We start from the raw sequence: 11,203 nt of genomic DNA on the forward strand, positions 1-11,203 counted from the left end.
TGATACATTGCACAAACTCCGACCGGACGAGACGCACTGTCTCAACCGTGTCGTTTGAGAAGCACTCACTTAGTTGCTTTCAGAAAAGAGTTCAAATAAAATCAATTGCAAAAACAACAGCCTTTCCTTGAAGCCTGCATTAAACACTTAATTCCCATGGCTTGCTGAGTACTCCCGTACTCACCCTTGCTCTATATAAATATCCCCCCCTCAGTTGCTGTAGAAGATGAAGCGGATCCTGTTGATGAGGAGTTCTTCTAGGAGCAAGCCAGCTACGATGAGTTTTAGGGTTTCGGCCTAGTTCCCAAGTCGCGTCTGTGTTGATTGGTCCAAGTCCTGGCTTCCGTTTCCCTTTTGTAATGCAGTTGTGAGCTCGGGATCTGTCCGCAGCCCAACATGACTGTACCTCTACTCTATAATAAAGAGACCTCTGTTGCTGTGATATTCTGTCTTCCTGTGATACCAGCACTATTTCCTGGGACTGGTATCGATTAACAGGTTAATTTGGAGCGTCACGGGCTAGTTCAGGTCGGGACTAGTTCGGGGCGTGACACCGTTCGCAGCCGCCGTCCGCCTTCCGTTCCGGCCGACGTCGTCGTCTACCTCTCGCCGGCCCGCGTGGCTGCCACGAAGGCGCCACGTTGGCGCCACCTCGGGCGCGACCAGGTCAAGCCGACCCCGGTTAGCCGCTCCCCTCGGCCCCGCTTGCGCGCGCGGTCCACCGCGAGCCGTGAGGCTGCGCGTGGGCTCGCCGCATCCGCGCCCACCGCGATCCGCGCGTGCACCGCGCGTTCCCTTCCCAAACCCTAGCACGCACCGCGTGCACCTCGCTCACGGTGAGCCGAGCCGCCGACAAGCGAGTCCCACCCGGGACCACGCAAGGTGGACCCGGCCCACCGGCTCCCTCTCTCCTCCCCTCCCCGTGAGCCCCCTTGGGCCGCCCTTCAGGCCGGCCGGCCCAATGGCAAGGCCGGGCCGTGCCAACCCCTCTCGGGCCGCGCTCAAGCCGCCCGCGAAGTCCGTTCCTCCTCCCTCTTTCTTTTATTTTTCAAAAGGGTTTAATTAAATCCTTTTTCCTTTAGATCAAAAATCCAATAATCTTAGAAATTCAATATCTTCCCAACCGTAAGTCCGTTTGACTCCGTTCAACTTCCAAAATTCCTCAAATCTCGAGATCTATCTAATGGCATGCTTAGAGGTCAATAATAGAGCTTTATTTTCGCCATTTGTTGAGTTGTCCCGTTTCGCGTGTAGTTTCGGAGCCCGAAGACCCGCAGTGCGAGGATTTCGAGGATCAAGCTCAAGGTCTCGAGCAAGGCAAGTCACCTTTGATCATCTTGCACCTATAATTTAAATCTAAGTATTTCTTTTCCGCAAATATTGCATGAATAGGATTTACACAAGTAATTCGGCCGCGGCTTGCGAGATAGCCTGCCGGCCCCCAATCCTAATTGCTGCAATTACCCTCCTTGAATTATTGAACACTTAAACCTCTTTTGTCAACTGTTGTGCTTCGATGCACGGGCCTTCGGGTACGCGCATCGGAACACCCCCCTCAAAATTTAAAATATCCAACGATGGGTAAAACTTGGGTTTTACAAAAGACTTGGAAAACCCGACACCTGGGTCGGTGCTTGCGAACTAAATGAATTTCCAAAATCGCGGACCGGAGAACGTACCGGGAGTATGGTTTCCCGCTCTTGCACTTAAGGACCGTTTCCTTGGAATTTCATCCGAACATAAGACAAGTGCGACCACATGGGTGGAATGGGACACCCCTGGCTGAGTAACTAGCTAATTGGGGGAACCATGATGCCAAGAGATATGTGGATTCAACGGGGTGGTGCCGGAGAGAACCCCAGGGTTTCCTGGAACAGTTTGGTCTGGGACCTAATCTGGTGTTGGTCTGGGACCCCTCTCGTTGGCATATGGTGAACCTGTGTCGGCTTTCGAAATGCCTTGTCATGAAAGCCTTAAGGTGTCTAGACGTGGCCGTTCTGCACGGGCTGGATGATCCGGGTTAGTAATGTCATGTGGGTAAAGTGCACCCCCTCTGCAGAAGTTATTAAACTGTTCGAACAGCCGTGTCCACGGTCATGGGCGGATGTGAGGTGATTCCTAGCGTAGTTTTGTTTGACTACTACTTTGTGAAATTGCTGCTGTGGAATGGATTCGATGTTTGGAAAATCGGCGGCTGATGGGATCAGCCAGGCCCGGGTGGCCGTTTGAAAGTTGTTGGCCGGGTGCCAACCTTGAATCAATTCAAAGACTGATACATTGCACATACTCCGACCGGGCGTGACGCACTGTCTCATCCGTGTCGTTTGAGAAGCACTCACTTAGTTGTTTCAAAAAGGAGTTTAAATAAAAGCAATTGCAAAAACAACAGCCTTTCCTTGAAGCCTGCATTAAACACTTAATTCCCATGGCTTGCTGAGTACTCCTATACTCACCCTTGCTCTATATAAATAACCCCTCCCCAAGTTGCTGAAGAAGATGATGTGGATCCCGCTGACGAGGAGTTCTTCCAGGAGTAAGTCGGTTACGATGAGTTTTAGGGTTTCGGCCTAGTTCCCAAGTCGCGCCTGTGATGATTGGTCCAAGTCTTGGCTTCCGCTTTTCCTTTTGTAATGCAGTTGTGAGCTCGGGATCTGTCCGCAGCCCAACATGACTGTACTCCTACTCTGTAATAAAGAGACCACTGTTGCTGTGATATTCTGTCTTCCTGTGATACCAGCACTGTTTCCTGGGACTGGTATCGATTAACAGGTTAATTTGGAGCGTCACGGGCTAGTTCCGTTCGGGGCTAGTTCGGGGCGTGACATCGTTGCACCTCTCCCCTCCCCCATCTCCCGCCGGTTGCTTCCCCTTTCCCTCCTCCTGTCGTGGCGCTCGAGGCGACGCCACACTCCGGACGCACTCCGGCGCTTGAGAAGAGAAGAGAGAAGAGAGAAGAGAAGGAGAAGAAAAAAATGTGCAGCTGACATGTGGGTCCCATGTATTTTTTTTTCTGACTAGGATGCCACGTCAGCGAAACCACCCATATATACTGCCAATGGACCTTGAGTGCACGGTTTGTATGAGTTTAGGGTACACATTTCTAGTTTGTGGTTAAGGGATCTCAAAAAATCTCGCTGTTAAGTTGAGGGATGTCCGATGAACTTATTTCTTCTTAAAAAAAACATTTTGAATAGAATTGATCGAATTTCTCATCAATTACAAGGATCTGTATTTCTTACAGAACTCTTAATTTATTTTGATAAATATAATTGCATTTCTTATACAATTGTAGCATATTTATCGCTGTAATGCATATGATCCATTCTGGTTAAACATGTAGGTAATTCTTTTATGTTCTATTAACATGGTAATAACCAGGATCCACTGTGGTTATACATGTAGGTAAATATAGTCCTTCGACAGCCAACATGAGGTTCTTCTGGCTCTATTTTAGGATTAGCATAGAAATTTCCTTATTCGAAAAAGAGTAGCACATAAATTTTTTAATAACCTTTTGCCATGGGGTAATAATTAATCTTCGCCGCACCGCAATTTACTTTGTATAGATTGGACAATATTACATTGCAGTATAAATTATATATAGCGGCATGGGTCGAAAGGTGTTTAGATTTGAAATATGTGACAGTTTGTGACAAGAAACGGGTCCGACAAACCCAAATGGGGAATGTACTAAAAATATTTTAATTTTTGAATTACTTTCCTTAATATATATCAACAAAGAAACATTAGAATGGACAGATGGTGATTGTAAAAGCACGTTATGTAATGTTAAGAAGTTTAAGGGGGCAATATGTAAAATCTTTTATAGGAGTATGTGAGTGACATATTCACCGGTAATAAAGTTTTTTTTAAAGAAGTAAAGATACTATCAACTGTGTGTGGTAAGTAAGTTTCACTCTCAGCATGTGTCCCGCGCCAAAATAACCGATCCACGTTTCCTGCTCCACTCAGCAAAATTCACAAAAGGCTCGCTCGACAAGAGAATCAAAGATCAAGCACAATAATCCATCAGATTAGCCATGCCATTAACGTTTGCATCGTAAAATTATTTCCATGCTTACGTACGTGTGTCGTATGAACACGTGTGCCACGCCATGCCTGCATGCCAAGCCAATTTGCCATCTCTGTGTTCTGAACTTTTGATAACGACGTATTCCTTGCCAATTCAGACATGTGATCAATCAGTTCCTTGAAAAAAAAATCATTAGCCGCTCATCAACAGCTGATCGACAGGTGTTTCACCAATCAAACTTTGGCACTGGTCATTCATGGAAGTATCAATAAGGATCAGAATAATTATCTCTAGCTATGCAGACAATTGGACAAGAACTCTCAAATCTGAATGCTGAACCTAGGCTAGTTTTAGTCAAAGGCTCTTATGTCAGCCTAATGTCGCTAAAAACATCGTTGAGACGCCAAATTTCTTTTGTTTCAAGTTAGCGGACTCTTTGAATTTCTCCAAATCCCTTGTACTATAAAAGTATAAATTACTACTATCTTCCTATCTGCTTCTCCTTTTCCTATAATTGAAAAATATAAGTAAGTGCCAAGATTGTACAGAAGTGCTCGTGTGATTTAACACTAGTGCAAGAAAGCTAGGATGGTGATTGATGCAGCTGGGAAACCATCAACTAGTGCTTGTGATGATTTGCCAAAGCAGAATACTTAGCTTGTGATGATTTGCTAAAGCAGAATACTTAGGGAGGCAACCTGGCCAATCCACGGCCATGAGCTTCCATGGCCCTCTCAATTAAACAATTGCGGAAGGCGATGTTCAGAAAGAAAACGAGACAAAGGAAGGAGGAGTAGGTCAGAAAGAAAGTAAAAGAAAAAAGGCTGAAGAATTAGGTAAGTTAAGTCAAGTAGAAACTGGATCCCTGATCTGCCGAATGCCTATGGCATTTGGCAAATGCGGCCGCTATGTGTACAGGGTGGCCACGCCGGTCGATCACCCAGCCTGACGTTGAGATCTAGCGAGAGCTTTCTGTACCCAAGTGGCGGCGGGATTCTTGCTGGTTGCTGCAAGTTAGATTTGAAGAGATTCTTGCCTGGATCTTTACGAGGTGATGCCTCGCTTTCCGCTCACTCCATCGATCATCGTCTGATGGCTGCAGCCACACGTGCGTAGCGTCGGCATCTCGCTGATGGCTGCACAGCTAACCTAACAAAAGAATTTCACTATATATTTCAGTTCGAAGCTTTCCCGATCATGAATGGACGATATGTGCTTCAGCCTGCAGGGAGAGATGCCTTTGTTGTTTACAACGTTCTTGATTTTCGCTAAGGGCAAATTTAATAGTAGAACTTATTAGTATAACTAGGTGATTCCCCGCGTTTTGCTGCGAGAATTACTAAGAAATTCTCAATATTTTTTAACAATCAAGCTAGGAGTATAAAGAAAAAAGAAAGAAACATTAGGGTTTATCAGTCAAATGATACTCGTGTTTTAGTGTGAAACGTATTGATAAATATATATTAAATATTGTAAAAGTGATAGTTAAAATATTGTGCAAATGATATTGGGGTGATGACTAAATATGCTTGCATTTTGATTTGTATAATTAAATAAATTGTAGATCATGTTGTATGTTTGCATGAGATTAAATATGTAATTATTGCTAGTGGGTAATGATGTGGCATGGTTGCATGTTGAGCTTTAGATTTAATGGGCTTTAACTTTATAGAAAGTATAGATTAGTATTGGCTCTTGGATAATATAAAATTATTTAAAGTTTGTGTTCTTATTTTTTTTTAACAGTTGAGACGACAAATGCTCTAATCATTAATTTAATTTTTATTACTGTTTTTTTTACCCTCATGTAACCAAATTTTCATTTTATAAAGGCTAAGGTTGTGTTTGGCATAGAGGGTATGAAACTAATCCCGCGCATAAAATATGGATGGACTCGTTCGCACATAATTAATTAAGTATTAACTTAAAAATATATTAATATGATTTTTAAGTGACTTTTTTTTTGAAAAAACACACCGTTTAGTGGTTTGGAAGTATGCGATTGAAAAATGAGAGAGTAGAAAATGGGAAAGGAAAGCCATTGTTAACCATAGCAACGATGTTTTTCCCTCTCCGCTCTTTCTCTCTTTTCTATGTCAGTAAATATTTCTAATTAGCAATGTTAAAAATCCTCCTATTAATAACCATTGTATATATCCTAATAAAACTATTATTGAAAGTACTTTATCTAAAAATACTTTTGGTAACTTTCCTTCCATAATTTCTAGGATACGAGGAGGACGAGGAAGCAATGGAGTGTGTCCCCATGTTTGGGTTCCTACCGCTCATGTACTATCTATATTGCCTTCCAATGGCTTGACTTGCTCGCACGAGATTTTGGTTCCCATCAGATCCCAGATTTTTTTTCGTGTATGTAGATACACTCAACGAGAAGGTGAAAGGCGATGTCTCAAGTTGTGGTAGGCTGGTAGCAGAGCGGGTGATAAGTGTTGTTTGACATCCACGTATCGCTAGTTTTTTCAGCGTCTACATTCTGTTTTGTACGACTAGCTAGGCAAAGGAATTAATATTTTCTTAGGGCCGGGCCTAGAGCTTCAGCCTTGTTTGAGGTCCAAGCTAATTGGAACCAGCAATAAGCATTTGAACAGAGCTAGAAAGCAACTTTCTGAAAATTTACCAAACTGTAAACATCAGTGACACTTTAGAAAAATATTTGCTGATGCGACTAATTAAGGAATGCAGACAGCTAGCTAGATGATCGAGCTAGCCGCAATTGATATTAAAAAAGATCCGTGGCGTTAGGCATAGTGATAAAATACTACGCGGCATGCAATGCGTGATGCATTATTTCTAATCTGATCCTTCACTAACTCCCCCCATTAAATTAACTTAAATTAGGGGGAAAGGAAGGGTATCAGGCCATGCGGGGTAGATGTTGTCTCCTTTAAGGAGTTTGACAGGGACGGACGCTCCAGCTTGACTCAAAGATTCTCCTGTTTATATATTTTTCACCGAAAATTGTAAGCCAGCTTAGCCAGCACACAGCCATCTCGATGGTCTTTGACAAGATGTACTCCACTCCTTGCCATGTTGTTTTAGCTCATCTCCTGTGTGCACAATCTTTTTTCTCAGATAATCTGCTTGCGCAATAATTTTTAGCTGATCTTATATTGTTAGGAGGCTTTAGCTTGTGTTGTACTATTATGTGACCTGACAGGATTCGATGGCCAGGCTGGAGTCCAATCGAAGCTTGTATGTGTGTGGTGTGCCCTGCTATTCTATTGGTGCCTTTGATAACATGATCTTGATCAAATAAAATCTATTTTTGCTAACGTGGAAGGATATCTTTCAATCTTATTATTTACATATAGGCCTACAGCTGCCCATTTAGCCTTAAAAATAGAATAATATTCGGGGAAACACAGGTGGTATTGTGGTGAAGTTATGATCGTATGACTATTATATTACTCAGGGTTTACAACCTAGTGCTTATCAGTGGCGAATCCATAAAATTGATTCGTTAGTATTATAACGTATCTACTGGTGTGTCATAATATACTAATTATGTTTAGATCATAGTGTTATAATATATATGGATAAGCAATTTAACTATAGATTTTGTCAAAAGTCATCGGTGTCACCCGACATCGACCATTATACTATAGATCCGCTCCAGGTGCTTATGAATGTTACACACGAGTGCACTTTTAATAAGAATTTAATTGTGCTAGGGATGTATCACTGATTTTCGTATCTTGAAATATGTATTAAGGGGACGTACTTGTGAGTGTATATGTCTTTCGTGTAATTAAAAAAAATACCAATATTTGACCCGAATGCGCTAGTATCCTATCCATATACGTATTCAACGTACATCTGGCTGATTCGTATTGTAATCTGTCTCAACTTACATAAGTGCACAATGGATATGGTTTAATCATTATCAAATTCAGAGTAGATTATTTACACTTTCAATTCTCTACTGTTTGCATGTTGCAACAGATACAAATGAACATACAAGAGATAAGCGTAGGTAAGTTTGTTAGGGCGTTTACAGTGCAAGGACGTGGCGTTCAGCCTCGTAGCAAAAAAGCGAATATTGTTAGCCACATAAGCAAACCGTGTAGCCTGCTCAAGACCGCGGAGCCAATTTGAGCTCCCCGTTCCTCATCAGTTTTGCAGGTGGGGCCCACAATTGAGCAACGCATCGTCAGGGAAAGGAGATGGAGGAGAGAGACCTCGTTGCTGTCGTCGACCATCCCCACGCTCCACGCTGTTGTCGACCATCGCCACGCTCAATGCCGCGTCGACCATTGCCAAGGGAGGAGAGCTGTCGGGCGCTCGCCGGCTCGATGGGGAAGCTCGCTACTCCACGCCGCCGCCGGGGAGCCCTTACTCCACACGACGTCCCGACCTTGTCACGGAGAGGGCAGGGCAGTGGAGAGGCGAGGAAGACGAGGATGGATCTGTCATCGATCTGCCGCCGAGCCGCTTCGAGTGCCACCTCACCCCGTCCACCCCATTCTACGTTGCGGCGGTCGGAGGAGAGGGGAGGTGTGGTGGAGGAGAAGAGAATGGGAGAGGGAGGCGACGGAGAATGGCATCGTCTAGCACCTGCCGGCAAGGAGAAGGGGAGATCCGGCGAGTCGCTGCCATCGCTGCCTGAGGCCAGATCTGGCCACCCCGCCGGCGCCGTCGCTGCTTGGGGCCGCCACTCCGCCCGGCTCCACGAGGAACACGTCGCGCGCGGCTCCGGTCAGTGGCGACCTCCATAAGGATAACCGTGCCGCCGTCGCCGTCGTCCACAGTGCCGCTTGACGCCGCCACCATCGTCCGCCGTGATGCTCGACGCCGCAGCTAGGTCGCTCGGCACCGCCACGGCGCCGAAGGAGGGAGGGGAGGCACGACGGCCAGAGAAGGGGAGAGGTGCGGCGGGGGACATGGAGAAGGCGAGGTGCGCGAGTGCATGACTGGGTGGGGAGTAGCGCCGAGGATAAGGAGAGAGAAATGACTTTTTTATCTGTGTGGACCCCGTTTGAGGCTACATAGCAATGTGAAACTTGTGGCAAGTATTATTCTTCTTGTGTCTTCGTCCTACGTGACAGTCCCAAGCTCCGCAATATGGGTGGCGCACTGCTAATGCCCTTAGAGTTCTTGTGATGAAAACCCTGTTCATCTGGGGATTCAACTCCTAGGAGGCATCCCTAAAACTTTTGGCTTCCCAATTTTTTTGGCAAAGTTCAAAATGATAACAATCTAACATGCATGTAATTATAATGTCCCGCCTTCCCCCAGGCCGAGCCCACTTACATCTGATAGCTTTCATAGGTCATAGACTGCCCTCACAGACCAACATATGTCTTTTCTACACACTTTGTCCTCACTCGTGTCTCACTCGTGTGCACCCGGGAAGAATTTCCCGGTCGGTCACCCATCCCAAATTGCTCCAGGCCAAGCATGCTTAACCCTGGAGTTCTTTGGAGATTGGCTTCCGAAAAAGAAGTTGCAACTTGTTGATATAAATATTCTATTAATCCTATTAAGTCCTAGGCCGGGATGTTACACCCTCACCCCCTTAAGAGAGATCGACGCCCCCGTCGATCAACCCCAGGCCAGGAACGTCCTCTCTTGGCCACGTCCATGTGTCCAGTGCCAGCGCATGTGCCATGCTGTGTAACCACTCCCGGTCTACACCAGCCATACGCACCATGCCTGCGCAACTGCGACACACGCGCCCGTGAAACCGCGAGAGTCGGCTCTGATACCATTTTGTAACGTCCCGCCTTCCCCCAGGCCGGGCCCACTTACATCTGATAGCTTTCATAGGTCATAGACTGCCCTCACAGACCAACACATGTCTTTTCTGCACACTTTGTCCTCACTCGTGTGCACCTGGAAAGAATTTCCCGGTCAGTCACCCATCCCAAATTGCTCCAGGCCAAGCACGCTTAACCCTGAGGACGAGGGGCATAGCCTGGCTAGCAGTTAGCCTGAGTGACCGACTGGTGATATTGCATGGGTTGACCAAAGCGAGGGCGAGGTGCGCCTCGGGAAGAATTCCCCTGATGGTTAGACCTGCGTTTCTTGTATTCTTCGGTGGTCTCCTTTCTGGCATCCTCAAGTAGAAGTGCCTTGTTGATCATATGCTGAAAAGTGGGAAAGTCATGAGCAAGCAACTGGAGTCTCATTCCAACTGCGATTCCCTTCAAGAACTTCCTGATCTTTTTCTTGTCTGTGTCCACTTCCTCAGGGGCATACCGAGCCAACTTGTTGAACTGACTTAGGTACTCATTGACACTGTTGTTGCCTTGCTTGAGCCTGTTAAATTCCTCTTTCTTCATATCAATGGTGCTTTCAGGCACATGAGCTGCACGGAAAGCCGTAGCAAACTCATCCCAAGCAATGTTAGTGGGTTTAGGGTGTGCATTGCAGTAATTCTCCCACCAATCTGCAGCAGGTCCTCTTAGCTGGTGAGAGGCGTAGAGCGTCTTCTCAACAGGAGTACACTGCACTAAGTTGAGTTTTCTATCAACATCCTTCAGCCAATCGTCAGCCTCGACGGGCTCGACGGTCTAAGAGAACTCTGGCGGACGAGACCTCAGAAAGTCTGTCAGCTTGGATCTATTGTTGCCCATGTGAGGGTGGTCATTTCCATGCGCATTATGCTGGAAGCCGGCTATGGCTGCGGCTAATCCTTGCAAGATCTGTGTCTGAACTGCCATCAAGTGTTGCATGTTGTTTTCCACATGAGGTAGGGAGGGGATGCGTTCTTCTCCAGAATTATGACTGGCAGCACGGTGAGAGCAGTGAGACTGTTCCACCTCTGCATTACGGGAAGCTGTGTGATGCGAGCGGTTGCTGCGGTGGGGTTGCTCAACTTCTGCATTGCGGGAAGCAGTACGGTGCGAACGGTTGCTGTGGTGAGACTGCTGATTAGCTGACTCATGATTTGCTTCTGGCTCAACTCTACCTTCCTCAAAACCGAAGCGGGCTGGTGCATGAGCAGCACGGCGGGGGCGGCTAGCCATCTAAACTCCCAGAAGAAGGCGAGGTAAGAATCATATAAGCACTTAGGAGGGCAAGGAGCAAAGTAAATAACAACTCAGATAGCACACACTAGGCATAAACTGGATTTTTCAAATCATAAAAACACATGATACAACGGGCGTGGACAAGTCACAAAGTTACGCCGAGCTTGACTGTACGCAC

Source organism: Oryza sativa, chromosome 1 (assembly GCF_034140825.1).
Source record: "Oryza sativa Japonica Group chromosome 1, ASM3414082v1".
In the NCBI taxonomy this organism is placed as follows: Eukaryota; Viridiplantae; Streptophyta; class Magnoliopsida; order Poales; family Poaceae; genus Oryza; species Oryza sativa.